Source organism: Rousettus aegyptiacus, unplaced genomic scaffold, assembly GCF_014176215.1.
Source record: "Rousettus aegyptiacus isolate mRouAeg1 unplaced genomic scaffold, mRouAeg1.p scaffold_m13_p_13, whole genome shotgun sequence".
Classification (NCBI taxonomy): Eukaryota; Metazoa; Chordata; class Mammalia; order Chiroptera; family Pteropodidae; genus Rousettus; species Rousettus aegyptiacus.
Window position 1 is genome coordinate 30,785,170 of NW_023416288.1, and position 18,931 is coordinate 30,804,100.

At 36.7% G+C, this 18,931-nt stretch overlaps 1 long non-coding RNA gene across 1 annotated transcript in view; it reads left to right on the top strand.

Moving 5' to 3' along the window:
• The window catches only part of LOC107518117, a 192,773-nt gene that overhangs the window by 32,464 nt on the left and 141,378 nt on the right, over window positions 1-18,931 (top strand). Inside the window, exon 2 of the long non-coding RNA XR_001598741.2 lies at window positions 16,972-17,030. This is a non-coding gene — a long non-coding RNA (uncharacterized LOC107518117). The remainder of the gene's footprint in view (window positions 1-16,971; window positions 17,031-18,931) is intronic.

The following is an 18,931-nucleotide window of genomic DNA, read 5'->3' on the forward strand; positions in this document are numbered from 1 at the left end:
GCTACTCAGGTTTCTGGAAATGCTCTCACCGTAAGCTCCATCAGGAATGAATTTATTTGGTCCACTGTCATATTCTAGTGCCTAGCACCTGGCACACAGTAGATAGTCAACAAGAATTGTTGAATGAGTAAGAAGAATGTTCTTCGTGGGGCTAAAGGAGGGGATTCTCAGCAAAACAACCAGTGGTCAGCATTTGCTAAAGTGTATGAACTTCATAAAGCAAAGGGGTTGAGTATTGAGTTATTAAATAATGCCCATGATATCAAGCCCAGAGCCCATTAAGCCCCAGGCTAAGGGGTGAACAGTTAATTTCATAGCTGCACTAAATAGTTATATCGCATATCAGTCAAGGTGATATATTCCTCTAAATACCTTGGAAAGCACCCAAGGGCAAAGACCAGAAATCATTATAAGCTTGACTTGGACAACTGCTAATAAAGTAGGTCATAGAACTTTTTTTTCAAAGCCAAGAAAATCATGTAATAATGAGATTGTGTCACCTTTTCCTTTGAAAATGCTTTTAATATTAGGATCTATTCAAGCAAAGGATTTAAGAATATTCTAACACTGAATGTTTCTGTGTTTTACATTCTGTACTTATTAAAGTGGATACCTGCCGAGTTGTACTATCAGATTAAAATCTCTCTGAATGAAAGGGGAGAGAGAGGAGTTTATTTGGCTTTGTAAAGAAAGATCTTTATATTAGGAAAACTGACAATTACAAAAGTTTTTATTTGAGGGTAGTAAATAGGAAGATTTTCTGTGTGAGAATTGAATGTAGATAAATAATAATGGTAAGGCTTCAGAATTTTACAAGGAGCTTTCAGTTATAATATGCAATTAAGCATATTGGAAAAGCTATTGAAAATAAAGCACAGTTCTACATTGTTAAAGAAACAAGGCCTGGAAGCAATATTCACAGTTAACATCAGGTTGGTTCATCATGCCTTGATTTACAGAGATTTAACAATGTAGTGTGACACACATTTTTCAAAATCCAATTGCTAGTCTATTTCAGGTCAAAACGAATTGGAACCTTATTAGAACTTCATCTTGTTGTTCTGACCTAAAATGGAAATGCATGTACCGGTGCTGTCAAGTTTGCATTACTTCTGGGTACTACATCATGTTTCCAGGACTGGTTTTCATCATGACCATGCCTCAGTGCCTTATGCCTTTTGATTCCTGGAAAAAGTGGAATTTCAGGGAATTCCGCATGTAAGATAAACAAGAGTTTCGCTGTGGAAGTGGTGGCATGAGGAGGGACTGGGATGAATGTAGATTCCTTTTTGTGTCCCTGTTCTAGCCGAAAGCATCCTGCTGAAGTACTTTTCTATAACTTTGTCTCCTACACTTCCAGAAAAAAAAAAAAAAAAAAGGGATGTGTTGAATTAGATTTTCACCTTCTTAACAGGAGCGATGTTAAGAGTTCCCAAGGATTCTCAGATTTTTGCAGAATTTGTTGAGAAAGTGTTGGAGTCCGCCCCCCGCAGTTTCCCATGGGACTATGTGGTGAAGACGCAGTCTTGTTGACTGGCTGAGGGAAGCTGACTGGCTGGAATCTCCTTGGACTACTGTTTCTAAGCGACTTAATCTCCCAACCTAAGTTACTGGCTTGTGTGATGCTAAATTGTGAAAAGTAAAGGAATAAGGAATTAACTGGCCCACAAATGCATTCTTAGATATTTTTAGTGGTGTCCATGCATGCTCCTTAATAAGGAGAAAGAGCTAGATAGGCACATCACAGCAATTTCTCCTCACAGCTTCTGTGCAGATGTCACCTGCTTTAAGAAAATCCAACTCACGAAAACCAAATTTAACCTGATTTTTACAAGAGAATAATTCCTTGAGGGTGTGTGAGGAACTAATAATCTGAAGAACCTATATCCATTTGCTTAGTTCTGAAGGATTTTCTGTATTTCGAATGTCTAAAGATACTCCGAAGGGAGAGAGAGAGTTGAGTTTCAGTTTATGTAAGTGATGGCATTCACCAAGAACTGAATCTGCCAGTACTTTGATCTTGGACTTCGCAGCCTCCAGAACTATGAGAAGTTTATGTTTGTTGTTTAAGCCAGTCTATGATAGTTTGTCCTAGAAGCCCTAACTGCCTGAGACAGGTAGGTATTCTTATCTCCCTTGTATAAGTAAGTGAACAGGTGTAACACTCAATCTTTTAACTTCTGTAAACTGACATCATCAATTCATACTTTTATTGACTATTTTTCCTGTTGCATAGGAGGACCATAAGAGGCACTGAATTGAGAGAGAAAGGATCTTGTTTGTTTCCTTTCTTTCATAAATAAACTTTTTTGTTTATTTTGAGGATCTGTATGTGGACATTTCAATTTATATATAATTCTTAATCTGTGTACTGAAAAACTAAAGAGCTCTGTGGTTTTGATTTTTAAAAAAATATTCTAGTGACTTTCTAGCTCAAAATTTGGAGACAAATTTTCCTTAAGATAAGTAATAATATCTTTAAATGTTGATAAGCTCTTACATGATAAGTCTCACTAATCTACAGTATAATATCATATATATATACTACATGCCAAAATTTTAATAATCTTTCCCAACACCTTAACAATTAATAGAAAAACTGAACTACTATGACCAGCAATATGGCAGAGGACACACAATTCTGACAAGGAGAGCCAAGATCAAGGAGTAGTTTTCTTTAGAGAACAATTTTACTTAAAAACGAGATGGGAATAGAATTAATTTAAAGTGCGCAAGACATATTAAATGGATGACTGTGACTCCAGATTACCATTTAGTATGCTTTGTATTATAGGCCATAAAAACAATCACCTCAAAATCTGTGGAATGTTAAACTGACACCCAAGATAATCAAAGCTTTACATAATTCAACATCTCACTTTTTCTGCTTGTACCAAAAAATAAATGAGCAAATGATTTCATTTCTTAAAAAAAAAGCATTTATACTTAAAAATGGAATGAGATAAACACTCTTTATTAAAAGTGTTTTTACTAAAAAACTTCCACGTACAAAACAGTTGATACAAGTATTGTACAAAGAAGGAGGTAGCAACTGCTGGTAAGACATGGTGCATGATATAATCACATTTAGCGTCTTTCTCTCCTGCGTCACCAAAGGCTGGACTCTCCTTATTTTTAGTTCTTCCATTTTCTGCCGGTTGATCTCTAGTTTCTTAGTTTGGCCCTTTAGCCTGTTTTCCCTTTGCTCTCCTCTTCCCTTTTGCTTCACACTTTTATCTGAAGATGTAATCTTTCCTGCTGCCGATTTTTCATTTTCATTTCCACTCTTGCAGGAGTAAGTTTAGTCATCGGCCTCTCTGATTTCCTCTAGAGCCACTCCTTGGCTGACCTGAGCTTCCTCCTAGGCATCTGAGCAGTGGGAGGGTACGGGCCGGGAGCCTGGCCCAGAGCCTTTGGGAAGTTGGGCTGCCTGGCGGCTTCTGCTCCTCACCTAGTGTATTTAATAATGCCCATTCATTCATTTGTCTAGGCAACAAATATTTGTTTAATGACCATTTGATGTGAAGCACGATTCTAGGTGTACAATGGTGGGAGCAGAAGAAAAAATAAAACAAAAATCTCATGCCCTCAGGGAGCTTACAGTCTCATTTGTTAAAAACAAGGCAATTTGTCAATGTATAACTGAAAGTTGAATTGCAATTCACATTTTCCAGTATTTATTTTTATTTGTACTTTTAGCATTCCTTATATTTAAAGGTATATCATACATTTGTTTTTTCTCTATTTCAACTTTTATATTTGTGATTTTAGATGATTGGATCCTTGAGAATAGGAATTTTTCTCTCTCTCTTTGGTAGAGGCCTTATTATATGAAATAATCAGCACTTGTTAATGATTTTTGTCATTTAGCCTCACACAATTTTAGCCTTAGAAGACACCTTGGACACCATTTAATTTCCTTCTTCCAATTGCATAGGTGTGACAATGGAGATTCTAGGTGATAATATTTTTCTTTTCTATGTAAAATACTAGAAAGAGCTGTGATCGTTAATATTATTGCCAGGTTCACAAAGTTATTTTTGTCAAAACTGGGACTGAAATCTAGTTTTTCTGGATTATTTAATAAAATATTTCATTCAATCACCACTTATTGAAAACTTGTGTCATTTAAAGAGTTTTGACTAATGTCTCGAATTTAAGCTCTGTTATTTCCTAGATGTGTAATCTTTGCCATTTTCTTAACTTCTCTGTTTTGGTTTTGTCAAAGGTGAGCTAGAAATAAAAACAATATATTCCTCTGAGCATTTTTTTTTTGAGGATTAAATCAAATATGATATGTACAGTACTTGGCATACCATAACCCAAAACAGCCTCTGATTGTATGAATGGACTGTTTCCAAAATGGTTGCCAAATATGAAGACAAACGGTGTGGAGGTGAACAGGGGTCGAAGGTGCGCTCAGTATATTCTCCAGCTCTCTGAGAGACAAATAGGAAATAATGCTTTCGTCCTCAAACTAAGAAAGCTCATCTGATTTTTGTATGTCATAGTGGAGAGGTAGTCTAACCTGGATACTACAAGGTCTCAAGTGACTAATTTGAAAATTAAAAAGAAATATTTGGGGTTTTTTTTGGTTGTTGTTGTTTTGTTCTCCAAGAGGGTGAGTTGGAACTTGTACTGGTTACAGAATGATTACTCCTTAAGCCTGCAAGCACCTTTCACCACATGGCAGAGGTCATATTCCTGTCCTTTAGCAGAGCAAAAAGTAAGTGTAAGAAGCACTTAAAACTATGAAAAGATAACATTATCAATTCTTTTTTTTTTTTCACTGAAAGCTTTCATTATCTGATACCTTTCATCTCTGTCATTGTTTGCTATCTTTTAAATAAATAGTATTTGGGGAAGAGAAGCATAAAAGCCTTTATGTTTAATAGCACCTGATTACCCAGGCCTTTATTTGATAGCAGAGATTTGCCTCTGAAGAATAAAAGAGAAAGATATCTTTGTCAAATGAAATAATAATTTTTATTCCATTATCTTTTTTTATTCTGATCACCTGATCACATCAATGGCTATTTCTGAGAAGGAAAATGTTTTAAAAATATATATAAGGTCCAATATGCCTGAATAAATAGAGTGTATTCATGCAATGGAATACACAATGATTTGAGACCTACCGCAATGTAATACTAAACTATTAAGATGAGTAAATTTCCAAATTAAAATATTGAGTGAAAATTTTTCAATCATATTACTTTTATTAATACAGAATTTTAAATTGCTACTATATTTTAGGAAAAATATATTTTAACAATGGGTGGGAGTTGTGCTGAACAAAGGGACAAAGGCTCTAATATACCTTTTGCATTAAAAAGACATATGATAAAGGATACTTTAAGATTGGAAGTAATAGCCTTAGAATTAAAAAATAAATAAATAAATATGGCGGAAGTGTTTCCACTAGACCGGGTCATTTTCTATGTTATTTAGACCAGCATTGTCCCATAGAACTTCCTACAGTGAGGGAAATATTCTGTCTCTGTGATGTCCATTAGGCAGCCACTAGTAGTATGTCACCGCTGAGTACTTGAGGCATGGCTAGTATGACTGGGAGACAGAATTTTAAATTTTATGTACTTCAAGTTCATCTAAATCTTAAATTAATTTTAACGTGGCCAGTGGCTACCATACTTGACAGCACAGATTTAGACAGCAGAGAACATTCTAAACCTTTCATCTAACTCGATTTGGGGAAGAGACAATCTCATTGTTTTTCCGTTATGAATGTGAGTGTAAATATTGAAGAAAACTCAATAATCTCTTGATAACATCAAGTATGTCAAAGGGCAACTGAAAGTTATTGGGGAACTGGGGGAGGGCGGGAAAAGAAACCTTTCTGACTGTGTTTACACTTGTCAGGTGGAATGAGTAGAAAGGTCACTATCTGGCTCCATTGGACGTCTATAGAAAAGAAAGAAATCAAAAGCCCTCCGAGTACTCATGGGGGGTACTTCGGATTTGGTAACAGATTTGATAACTGAAGACTTAATTTCCCCAGTGACTCAACTGATACAGGAGGTTTTATCTTTTTCAGAAAATTAAGAGTAAATTGGCTGGCTCAATAGACTTACTGACTCCAGTTAGATAAGTATTTGCTGTGTTTATTAAGTTGTTTATGTAGTGCAATAATACAAGTGATTTAATAAAGATAAGACTTCAGATAAATGCCAACACACTTCCCACTCTGCAGCTGGTCCATTTCAAGCAGTTAAAATAAATTAAAAGATAAAATACTGCTCACACACAAAAAAATTGATCATTGTCCAAGGGAAACATTTAAAATTGAAAGGAGTCTTCCAGTTTCAGTGCACAAAGACATATGCATATGTGTAGCATATGAACCTCTCTGAAATCTGGAGATTCTCTACCTAGAAGGGAAGAGACAGGAAGCTATGCTTTGTAGGTGTTTGTCATAATGAGTTATAATTAAAAGGTACTTACAGTTCATAGACAAGTATTAATGGCTAGTGTTATTTATAGCACAAATAATGGAGATCTTTGAATTAGATAAAATAAATGCTAGTAATTCTGTTATTTATCTATCTTTACATACATCAAGGCGTAGCTAGTGAAAGATTATTAAGCTATAAATGTAAATGCTGTCACTGGAATTAAAATAACATAAAGTAAATCTGAATTTTACCCAACCTTCTCTGTTTACATTGTTTCGAAAAGAAAATGTACGCTTTTATTTGTAGTTTCTCTAGGACATAATCTGACATGTGAAAGATGTATCAAAAAGGATGATAACAGAAAAGAGGGTGTGTCTCTATGGTGCTCAAACCATTATTTCTGTTGTCTTCCAGATCAGGGTGGATGAGATTCCTTTCCTCTGCTCTCTCAAAGCAACCAGGGCAAATCTCTACTATTTCAGTATGTGCTTACCTATTTTTCCCATCTCAGGCCTAAACAGTTCTTGGTTTATAGTGCTTGTTCAAAAGAGTATTTAAAAACTGTTTAGAAATGGGCCCAGTAGGGCATGGTACTCTTTCTTGCTGAATTCTGAGCCATTGAACTTCCTTACAAGACGCCAAGATTGCTGTCACACAACGGGAAATATTGGATTGAAATATGAAGCATGAGGCTAAATAATGACAAGTTTTTCGCTTGGTCAGGAAAAAAACTATTTACCATAGTTTTAGATTACTTTCTCTCCTCTTGAAAATTGTATGGCATATTTAATATTTATAGTATCGCATACAGCATTTCCAAATGCTTGACACACAGAGACATTGGACGTTTGCCATATCAAATGCCTGGCATACGATGTCCACCTGCCCAGTGAACTGAGAAGTTGGCCTTTGTAACCAGGTGTGCTAGAGTGTTAAATGGTCACAAATTCTTCCAATCTCTGCACCAGGCTTCTTTGCAATATAACTTTGCTATTCTTTCCAACCAGCAGTGGAGATTTTTTTCTCTGTATCTTAAATCTGGGCTGATCAGGTAATTGTTAGACCAATGGAATGTGCTAAAAGTGACATTATATGAATTCTAGGGGTGAGGACTTAAGGGGCTTGCAGTTTCTGCCTTTGAATTCCTGAAATGCTACCTTGAGACCTCCACTAAAGAAACCTTTACCTACTAGTGGATGGGAAGCCATTTGGTGAATGGAGGCTCCCCAAGTAACAGCTAGAACCAAGTATCAGACATGCAAGTAAGATCACCATGGACCTTCCAGCCCCTCTGATTTTCCAGGTGATACAGCCACATGAACGAGCCCAGGCCAAACCAGCACAGGCATTGTTTTAATCCACCAGTTTTATAGCAGTAGTTTGTCGTGCAGCAAAGGGTAAGAGACACTGAGAAAAAAGCTCCTCAAGTCATACCGTTGAGATAGCATACAGAAAAATAATGAACAGGGATGCATTATTAATTTTCAGTTCCTTTTCGGTTTTGGAAGGATCTGCATTCCCTCATATAGAGTGATGTGAATAACTTAGTAGCGAATGGCAGATACTTTAATTAGTAGTGTTTAAAAGTAAAAAGCAGATTATAAGATTAAGGTTCATATATAATTACTAATTTGTCCATTTTGTTCATGCAAATGTATTTTATACAACATATCTTTTAGTGGTAGAAATAGAAATTGTTTTCTTTGGGAATTATGAGTATTAAACCACTTGATGAATGACAATTATAGTGATTGGAACTTTTGGAGATTCTATATACAGGAATGATTCATCTCAATTCCTCTAGCTATCTGTGTAGCATTCACAATGTGTATTTGTTAACCACGGGAAAATAATTGTGCTTGATTGAAATATGTTCATACCTATCCACACTTCTTGCCAATTTTTGTGTGGTTGTTTTGGTTCTGGTAGTTGTCTCAGATTGCTTTGGGCTTCTAAACAGAAAATTTAAGTTTTCTTTTCAAATGAAAAAAAATATAGCAAAAGATTTTTTTTTTAAAGATGGAAGAAAGATTAGAAAGTAGTAGCAAAAATCACTCCTTAGTGCATCTTGCTGTGAGACCTAAAGAAAGGTTAAAAGTTGACTGGTGAACTGTAAGCAGTTTTAAAATCTGCTCATGTTAATCAATATTTCTCCAAATACCGTAACCGTGCAAAATTTCAACAACAAGAGTAAGTATCTTTTCACCAAGTCATAGGCAACTGGAAATGCTTCTCAATAAAACATTTTCCATTCTAAGCTCAGAGAAATAATAATCTTATAAAAATATAGTGGTTAGAAGAAAGAGCAGAAGATTGTAAAACTAGGCACAAGAAGTCTACCAGCTGTTAGAAAGTTCAAAAAGTCAATAAATGAAGCTAAATACTAGTCTTCTAAAATCATTTTTCAAGTAAGATAAATAGGGTCCTTTTCACCTTAAATTCTCATTTGACAGTATCCTAGCACATGTCTTGGCTATTAATACACTTGGGTAGCCTCAGGGAGACTTTCAAAAAGTGGTTCTTAAGATACTGATATTCTTGTCTCCAGACTCATGAGTCATTTGGACACAGGAATTGAATTTAAGAGGTACTCACTTCCTCACTGTTGAGAAGCTGGTAGAAAAAACATAATTATTACATCGGAGATTCAATAAACATTCTTTCATTTTTCAAAGTAGATCCTCACAACACTATTCTAAAATCTTTTGTGACTAGGTCTTCTGTGAGGAAGGAATAACATGTCTTAAATTTATCCCTAGGCCTGTAGCAGTGCTTATCACTGCACACTCCTCCCCAAATAAAAAGGCAGTGAGGTAAAATGTGGAGCAGCTACAGGTGCTTTTTTCTCCTACAAATTCTGTTCACTAGGAAATGGACTCTGCTGGTCTTTTATCACATCAAGATTTCTGCAGCACTGAAGCTATTTTAATAGGGATTTATTGCTAGGAGAATTCTGGACTCATTTTTTGAAAGATGGATGTGTGGGGTGTTTGCATTTCTTAGAAGTTGCTGAGATGTTCCTCAGCCTCGGTTTAGTTATGGAAAGTTAGCTGAAACTGAGGTAGAAAGCATTTTTAAAACTATCTGGATCCAATCTTATTTCCTCTACAAAAGGGGTGTGTGTGTGTGTGTGTGTGTGTGTGTGTGTGTGTATGCGTGTGCGCGCGCATGCATGTGTACAAACGCTTGTGTGCATGCACACAGTGAGCTTTAAAGAACTGATTCCTCTGTACTAAACATTACATAATTTCTTAAAATTATATGCATTACATGTCCAGTGTGTGTAAGGCACTATGCTGAGAGGGGCCGAGGAAGGAATGTTAGCTCTCAAGGATCTTACAGTGTAGTGAATTTACATTGTCTGCTTTTGTCTTTAACATTAAATGACTCATATTATCCTAATGATTGTGTTTCTTATTTGGAAGTACATAGTTTTGAACAGTCACTAACTACAGAAGTGACTTAAAAACATGGACATGCCATATCTGTGCATAGCTTCTTTTGGCAGAAAAGGATGTTAGTGTACAAACTAGCATTTAATGAATGAACAGAGAGAATAGAGTATCCTATTAACTAGTATTTAAAATGACTTTTCATTTATGCCAGAGTGGATAAGAAGGAAATTATTTTTTAAAAGTCTTTTGAAACAAATAAGAGAAAATTATGTCTCTAGTATTGCTATTGGGAGGGGGTACATTTTGGCACACAATTGTGGCATTTTAATTTGTTTTTTATTTTCTATTGTAATGACTTCTGTTTTGTGTTCATGGATTTTATGCTAGCTGGTTAAGTGACTCAAACAGTTTTGTGGTAGTATAATAGTTTTGTTTAAATTATAATATACATAATGTGCCAGGCCTTGTCCAATGTAATGAAATATACTTTATTAAATGGGCGAAAGAATCCATGTAATAGCGTAAGGTGCCTTAGTCAAATTTATGATAGCCGATTCATAGGCAGGCACAATTATATCCAATTAGCAACCTTGGCTTTATGAAACAATTGCAGTATGTATTTTTAGATTTCAATGTCTCTTGTGGTCAATCATCTTTCAACATGAGTACTTAAATGCACTTTGAAAATGAAGGAGCCAGAATCATTGAACAGCATAGATACTTCATTAGTTGTTTTATGATGCTGGTTACTGAGAAAGTTGTTATCTTTGTTGATGGCAACCATGTATCTCTAACAATGCTATAGTCAGATATTACATAAGTTAGCTAATTTGTTTGAAATATTATTAGGCAATAATTGTCAAATACATAAACCAAAGAAAAGTAAAATATTTCCATTTAATTGTTTTATTAATTATCTCCTTATATGGTTTCCCAAATATCTATTGTATTTGGTGAAGGAAATGACACATTCAACAGAAAAGTAAGCCAGGCCCACATGTCTTTCAGCCCAGCTTAATTGTAAAAATGTATTTTTTAAAAAATAAACTAAGATAAAAGTTAATATAGAAAGCAGATGCAACAGAGACATCTGCTTAGAACAGCTGTCAATTTACCAGCAACCATATTATCGAAAGCAAGTTCACCTTATGATCAGTTTATCTATTGAACAGAACACAGTCCTTTGTTGATCGGTTTTGAAATTGTTTGAATCTCGCTCTCGCTCTCTCGTGCTCTCTCACGCTCTCTCTCCATGTTTATAGCATGCTTAGAATTAAAAACAGAAGAGCACAACCTAATTTAAGCAGCTAATCCTGCTTAAATTTATGACTTTTATAATTGGTGTAATTGCAGGCATCCTTTTTATTATTGTTATTATGTACTCCGCTTTCCAACATGTTAAGAGCTTTCTAAAGTCTAAAGACCCTTTCTTCAAAGTTTCGTTTTAAGGGGATCCTTTTAAGGTGGGCTAAATATTCAGAGAAATTTTCCCATTATAGAACTTTTAAGAATGCTGGATAAAATTTAAAAAATAATAATTCAAATGCCTGACCGAATTGAATGGAAAGTAAGGAAAATCCTTAGAGGCCAGAAAGGAGAAGGTGAGAATGCTGAGCATTAAGCAAACGTGGGAACCCTGGAGCTTGGCTACATCTGCAGGGGAGCAGGAAGCAAAGCATGAGGCCAGAGTAGTATGGGAGTTTGTGTGAGAGTGATGAAGAAGGCACGCCAAAAACATGCTCAGAGGGTGACTTGGAATTGCTCCCCTCCAAGAGCGAGAATGGACAGATAATTATTGATTTTGGCTCTGGGTAAAGAGTTAAAAAAGAAAAGGGGTCTTCTCCGAGGATTGATCCTCAAAGCCCATTTTCCCAAGAGTCCGTGTCCAGAATTCATATTACCATACTAGTATGTGGAAAATACGAAAACCAAGACCAACAATGTGGTTTAAAGGGATCCAGGATGAGGGGGACTCTGGTTCCTGGAAGAGGCAAATGCAGAGACATTCTGGGGCAACACAATTTAAGTGTAGAGGCTGAAGTGATAAGCTTAGAAGATGGAAGGAAAGGCCACGAATCAAGAAGTGCAGGTGGCTTTTAGCTGGAAAAGACAAGGAAATGAACTCTTCCCCTGGTGCCTCCAGGAAGAATGCAGCTCTGACAGCCACCTTGACTTTGGTCCCATCAAACTCATTCCAGTCTTCTGACTTCCAGAACTGTTAGACAATAAATTTGTATTGTTTTTAGCCACTAAGTTTTTGGTAATTTGTTGCAGCAGCAATAGGAAACTAATGTATGCTGAAGAGATGAATTGGCTTCAGGGGAGATCGTTTTAGGTAAGGATCTGATACTACTCAGAACCACCGGAAGACACGTCAAGAAATTTGTACGTAGACGGAGAAAATTGAAAATCTCTGTCTTATGAGGATTGAAGCTATCTCAAGACTTAAATATTCTGTAGAAAATTTGGATAGAAATAAAAGGTTAATTTTGAAAATCAATTTTGAAAATCCCAGCATTTAGATTTCTCATGTAGACTAGCGTTACTGATTTATCTTCACATTCCCAAAGAGTGTCGAATACTGTCTGAACCTTAGCAAGCATTCGATATTTGCTCAATACATGCAGTCCTTATGCCCACAGTCACTTGTTTTAATTCTGAGTCCTCTTTAATATTCATGAGTGTCTGACTTATGAGAGCTGCCAGGATGTTTCCTTAGGAAGTCCCAGGAAAACAAGCATGGGAATATAAATGGGAGAAGAGCGGGACATTTCTCATTCCTCTGTCTGTTCACACTCAATTGTTCTGTATCGGCTGGGCGTGTGTCATGGAGGGGCTGTTACTTGGATCATCTAATGAGTATGCATGAGACCAGTGCAAGAACAGGTCTTATGTGAACGAGTATGTGCTGAAGTATTAATGCAGCTAAAATTTGAGAAAGGTGGATAGTTATTTCATCTTAAGACAAGGAACAATTCTTAAACACAAAATAACTTTTAAAGTGGTAGTATGTTCTCCTTGAACCTTTTTAGCCTTCTAGCAAGCACTGATGTGCACGATTAGCGTTATAATTTTTTGTATCAAAGTAAAGCTCTTTCTCCAGACCACAGAGCTGACTCTTCCTTCTACGAGTATCTTAATATTCAGGTGAGCATAAGTTTAATGTGTAAAAGTGAGACAGTTTAAAGAAAGAGCAAAAGCGAAATTGAAGGTAGGAGTGCTATTATCTTTTTAATATTAAAAAAAAATTCTTACAAGGGACTTTTGAAGAGAAAAGCTGTGGCCACATCATATCAGATGACCTCCTTGCCACCCAGTTATATGTGATCTTTATATCCACGAAACTATAAAACCGAACTGTAAAAAAGTAGTTAGCCAGAAAGTTAGCCAAATTGATGAGCATAATTTTTCTATTCCCCAATAACAATAATGTGTATGATACATATTATTATTTATCCCATATGATCTCCTTGATTATCGGCAAATGTGTAGTTAGAGACTGTCTCTAGCTCTATGCAATTATTATATGACTATGTGCCTGAGTCAGGAACAGAAGTGGAAAATTTGTGTGTACATATAGGAGAGGGGTACGGCCTACTTTTACATTAGTGATGTAATGTAATTAAGAAATAGCTGTATAATACATTATAAGTTTTATCAACTTACTCATGTTGCACTAGATTCCAGGCATTTTATAATAAAATGTTCATTTAACTAGTAGATGTATGAATAGTCAATTTGTGATAATGATATAGTCGATTATGACTATGAGCTTTTACCTAACCGTCATATGAATGATTAATTTATAAAGATTGCCTTTAAAAATATTACATAAAAAAATTAAGATTGGGACACCTGGCAAGCACCTTCTCTGTTGTTTTATTGTCCTGTGGCAGGTAAGAGTTTCCTTGTGTCCTGCAGAAATGTCTGTAAGGTTCATTTTAGACCATTTTTTTTTATTATTTGAACTTTCATCTTCAAAGTCACTGACCAGAATTATCTTAAAAAACTGTAGGCACTTAAAAACTGTCCTCAGGTCACCCTGGAGCCACTTTTTGAAGGCAGTTTCACCTTTCCTTGTGAGGCTCCATTTCTGTCCCTTTACCTAGTTGTCATTCTCTTCTTTGAATGTGTTTGGATTCCATACAGTTTTCTTAGTGTGCTGTCCAAAACAGGATACTCTCCTCCCTCCGACTAATGGGGAAAAGAGAAGAAGAATTATGTTTCAGCCTGGCCTACTCTGCTCCTATTGATTTGTGCTGGGATCATATTGACTTTTATCACAATAGCACTGAATTGCTGATTCATATTCAGCCTGTGGCCATCCCCTGGCTTTCTTTCTATTTTATTTGTTCATATTTGCTTTTCTTCAAAATGAATTTGTGGTGCCTGATAATTTTTCCAGAGCATATAACTCTGTGCTTGCCCCATTAAATATGTTTAGCTTTTCCTAATAATTAAATACTCAATTATTTTTTTATTTACAGAAGTTATGGGCGTGTTTTATAAAGCATCATTGTCTCCTTGGGTCATTAGCATACGGAACTGAACACATAGTTAATTTTGCAAAGCTCTTTTCCAAACCACATATCGTCCCATTACATGAATATGTAAAATAGCATGTTATGTATATGTAGTGATCGTATAGTGGATGCTGAATTTATATTTATCAGCAGTCAATGACCACAGACTATTGTACACAGAAACCATTCCAAGAATTTGCTAGAAACACTGATTTTTTTAAAGAAAGGAAAGCTTTAGCTGTCTTTCTTTCCTGTTTATATTTAAACAATAAGGATGAAAAACTACAAGCCAGAGGGCTTCTGTTGTTCTCAGTGACTAACTGAGATGGTGTTTTGGTTGCACGCGCACAAGGTTTGTGGACATTAACTTCACACCGGGAACTCCGTATTGAAACAGATTGTTTAAGAATAATTCTTCTCTTTGAGAAGGGTGAGGGATTAATCTACAGAAATGTTCATGCTAGACCTGTGCATGTGTTGAAATTTGTCAGAGGAAAGATAAATGGGTCCTCACTGAAAAGTAAATCGCACCATGGCTAATCCCTTGGGAAAGCTGGAGAATTTTTATGGTAGCAAAAGCAACCTCGGAAAAGGAGGCACCATCACTGTTTATTTAGGAAAGAGAAAGATGGGAGGAAGACATGATTGTAAAATGAGATGAAAGTGTATTTGACTTTTAAAATATGTTTATTCAAATACGTACACGGGATATAATTACATTTTCAATTCTTCGGGGACTCATTTGTGTGCTTTAAAATGAGAGTTGTACTGGGGGCTGGTGTCAACAATATTTAACAGCAGTGCATCCGGGCACTGACCAATTAGACAGGTGTCAGGGGAGGTACCTGAGCCAGGTCTTGGTGACCCCACCCAAGTGCCAGTTGTTAACCCTTTAGTTGCTGACTCGAGAGAAAGTGGGGGTAGGTTGGAAGGCCTCAGAGCAGTGATATTAATATTTTAGCAAACAGTATGGCCGTTCTGGTGTGTGCCATCTAAATGTCAGTCCTCATCCTAATAGAAAATTATCTGGTAATTTTACTGAAAAGGAATGTAAATGTGTTCAAAGATATGGTACATATTAAAGGAAAAGTCATGAAATGTCCATGAAATTTGATTATCAATTAAATGACAAATAAAAGTTTTAGTGTAAGTATATCCCAAGAAATATTTGGGTCAAACTTATACTAAAATCTTTATTATTTATCTGATATTCAAATTTAACCGGGAGCCTTGTGTTTTACCTGCAAACTTCAAGTAGAATTAGATTTAGGAGAAAATGTATTGGTATCCTATTGAAAATGTTAAATGAAAGAGAAGAAAAAAGTATACTTATCATCGGAGCATACTTGATAAATTGCAGTGATGCAGCAAGAAATGTTAACTGCGGAGTTATAGAACTATGGGATACAGTGGTTGCACATAACAAAATGCATCTGAAATTATACTGAGAGGAGATAAGGTGGCACTTGTCTTTAAAAGATTTCTTTCACAATTAGGAAAAGCTAATTCAGTCATTATCAAATAGCACCCATCAAGTGCCTATTTACATAGGACATTGCAAAATGTTTTACTGAGCAGGAAAACAGACATACATGGTGGAGAGCCTTTGTTAGCCTGTAACCGAGACATCTAAAGTGGAATTATAAAGGAGATAACTGAAAAAACGTTGGTTGAGGATCCATATTCTCCCTCACTTACTCTAATTGGGGAGGAGAAAGGTTAGTCTGATTTATAGGAAAGGGTTTTGTAAATCATTTTATAATATAGTTTTATTACAGCCAAATTTTGGTATGTGCACCTATATATAGTAGGCTCAAAGATATATGCTGTCGAGGGGAGTTTGTCAACCTTGCACTGCCACATTTTGTACTGGAAAATTTTTTGTTGTGAGGAGCTGCCCTGTGCATTGTAGGGAGTTTATCAGCATCTCTGGCTTTTTCCTACTAGATGCCAGCTACGTGCCCTGTCCTAGTCATGCCAATCAGAACTGTCTCCAGACATTGCCAGATGTTTCCTGGGAGACAAAATTGCCCTGAGCTGAGAGCTACCATTCTCAGTAACTACAGGAGGGAGATCCTTACCAACCTGGGTAGGGTGGGGTGAGGTCTCCTTAGTTTTAAACATCTGCATTGTCCAGGAAGTCCTCGTACTCAGTCACTACCACAGGTATTGAAAATATGGATACTTGGCTCCACCCCAGATATTCTGGTTTAATTGATCTGAAAGAAGGCCCGGACAGCCTGACATTTAAGAAATGCCCAGATGATTCTAGGCAGAGAATAACTCTATGGAGTAGTGGTCCTCAAACCTTAGCGAGCAGAACACTTGGAAGGCTTATAAACACAGATCGTTGGTCTTCATTTTCCCGATTCAGTAGCTTAGGGGTGAGGCCTGAGAATGTACATTTCTCACAAGGTCCCGGATGCTACAGATGCTGCTGGTCCTCAGACCACATTTTGAGAACCACTAGTTTGGAGACACACTCCCAGCCACGCTTTGCCCTTCGCTTTTGCCTCCCGAGGGGAGGAGGCATGGCTGACCAGGACACACCATAGAGAAGGAACAGGTCCACGTGCTTTCAACCCTGTTAAGCATTTTCTTTCTTTCTTTCTTTTTTTTTTTGACTTTTCCCTTCTGCAGGCTGTGTATGTTGAGCTGCGGCACAGTGAAGCAGTCAGCACCTACATCAGGACCTGGTGGTGAGTCTGGCCAAATTCTAGATTGCACTATAGAGATCCAGTTATGTTCACACATCTAAGATTTGTCCTCCAGAGCTTGATCAGTCATGAAGCTAACAATTTGCTTTCATCTGCCAGGTAGATCTAGCTCTCTCTTTTTTGGGTTCTGACCTGGGATGCGGAAGGGGAATAATTTGCTGGCCCTCTTCCCTTACTAAAAGCATGTCCTGAATCATTCCGTTGAACTTCTCCTGTGTTTTCCAGCACCAGAGGGCATACACATAACCCCTTCCTGAAGTCTCCATATAACTCTTGATAAGACATACAAGTGTTAGAAACAATAGAAGTACATAAAATGTTGGGAAGCATACATAGAGCTTTGGGCTTGTGCCAATGTTAGTTTTTAAGATGTTCATTAAGATATAACATAAAAACAAGTTTCGAGAATTTCCTAGAATGACCGTCCAGTCAATATGAAGGCCGAGTTTGCTGTACCCCTCCCTTCCACCAAGCTGGGTCTGCAAACATCACTCTCTTAGGCATAGCAGTGGGGATTTAGGTCTCTAATTCACTGTTTTGGTAATCTGCCTTATACTCTGTTTCCTTATTATCACTTGCCTGAAATTAATAATTTTAATTAATCATGTTAAAAGCTGGCCTAGAAGACGGTTGTGAGAACCCACAGATATTTGTTCGCAGAACACTGCAGCAGCCTTTAAGGGAATTGCCTGCTAAAGTGCTATATGTATTAGAGCTACCCATAAATATTCATATATTCATTGATGATGGATTGCATGAATAGAATAATGGACAAAGGTGGTTAGGAGAGCTGGTCTATTAGGAAAATTTAATACAACTCTACTGTCCTATAAGTAGAACTTGGAAATTGCTGTGCCAAGGGTATTTCTTATCCTTAGCCTTGTCATTCTATGCAAATTCTAGGAGACCCAAGGGGAATGCTAACCCTGCCTCTCCACACAGGACACTAATTCCGTGTAAATTCTCTTCCTATATGAGAGGGCCCTAAAAGTGAAGTGCAAGACGCAGACAACAGATTTTTAAAAAGAGTAAAGTACGTGGTAAAGCATTTTGTGATCGGACTTCAGCTTCAAGGAAATGAGCTTTCCGAGCTGTGCTTTTCTCTAATTTGAGTGCTGCATACGGTTATTTATAAATACAGAGTAATCATTGCCAGTAACGACAATTTGTCCAAGACCTAGATTTTTATTTATACGAGCATTTGCTTCTTTTGCTCATATTAAATCTCATTTAAGTCTTTCTAGAAGTTCCTAGGTTTTCTACATGGTCAGATAAACCCATCTTGATAGTAGAAGGAAATTCATGGAATGGTTCGGCCCAAATTGTACTTTCAGGCAAGAACTTCTCCGCAGGTTTCAAGAAAAATGGCTGTTTAGCCCGTTCTCCAAAATCCATCAGATCTGGGTCCTACTTCCACCCTTGTCATCTTGTTCCAGTACTTAATCACCCTCATTGTCAGGTCTCTTTCTTCTGGCTAAATGTGGCATTTAAACCCACTTTCTCTGCAATATGGTGCTTAACCACTTAACACCTCTGCGCACATTCTGCATGTCTGACCTGCAAATCTACCTGTTTGTTTGCTGGAACATATAATCTACCGTTTTTCATAGATTACTATATTAATCTGCGTTTTCCAGGGAAATAGAATATATGTGTGTGTATATTATATATATTAATAACTTATCTATCTATCTATCTATCTGTCTCTCTAAAGAGAGATTAATTGATTGATTTACCATAAGAAATTGGCTCACGCAATGATGGAGGCTGACAAGTCCCAAGATATGCAGCTCAGAGAGCTACTGGTATAGTTTCAATCCCAGTCTGAGTCCAAAGGCAGAAGAAGACTAATGTTCCAGCTCAAAGAAAGGCAGAGAGAAAGA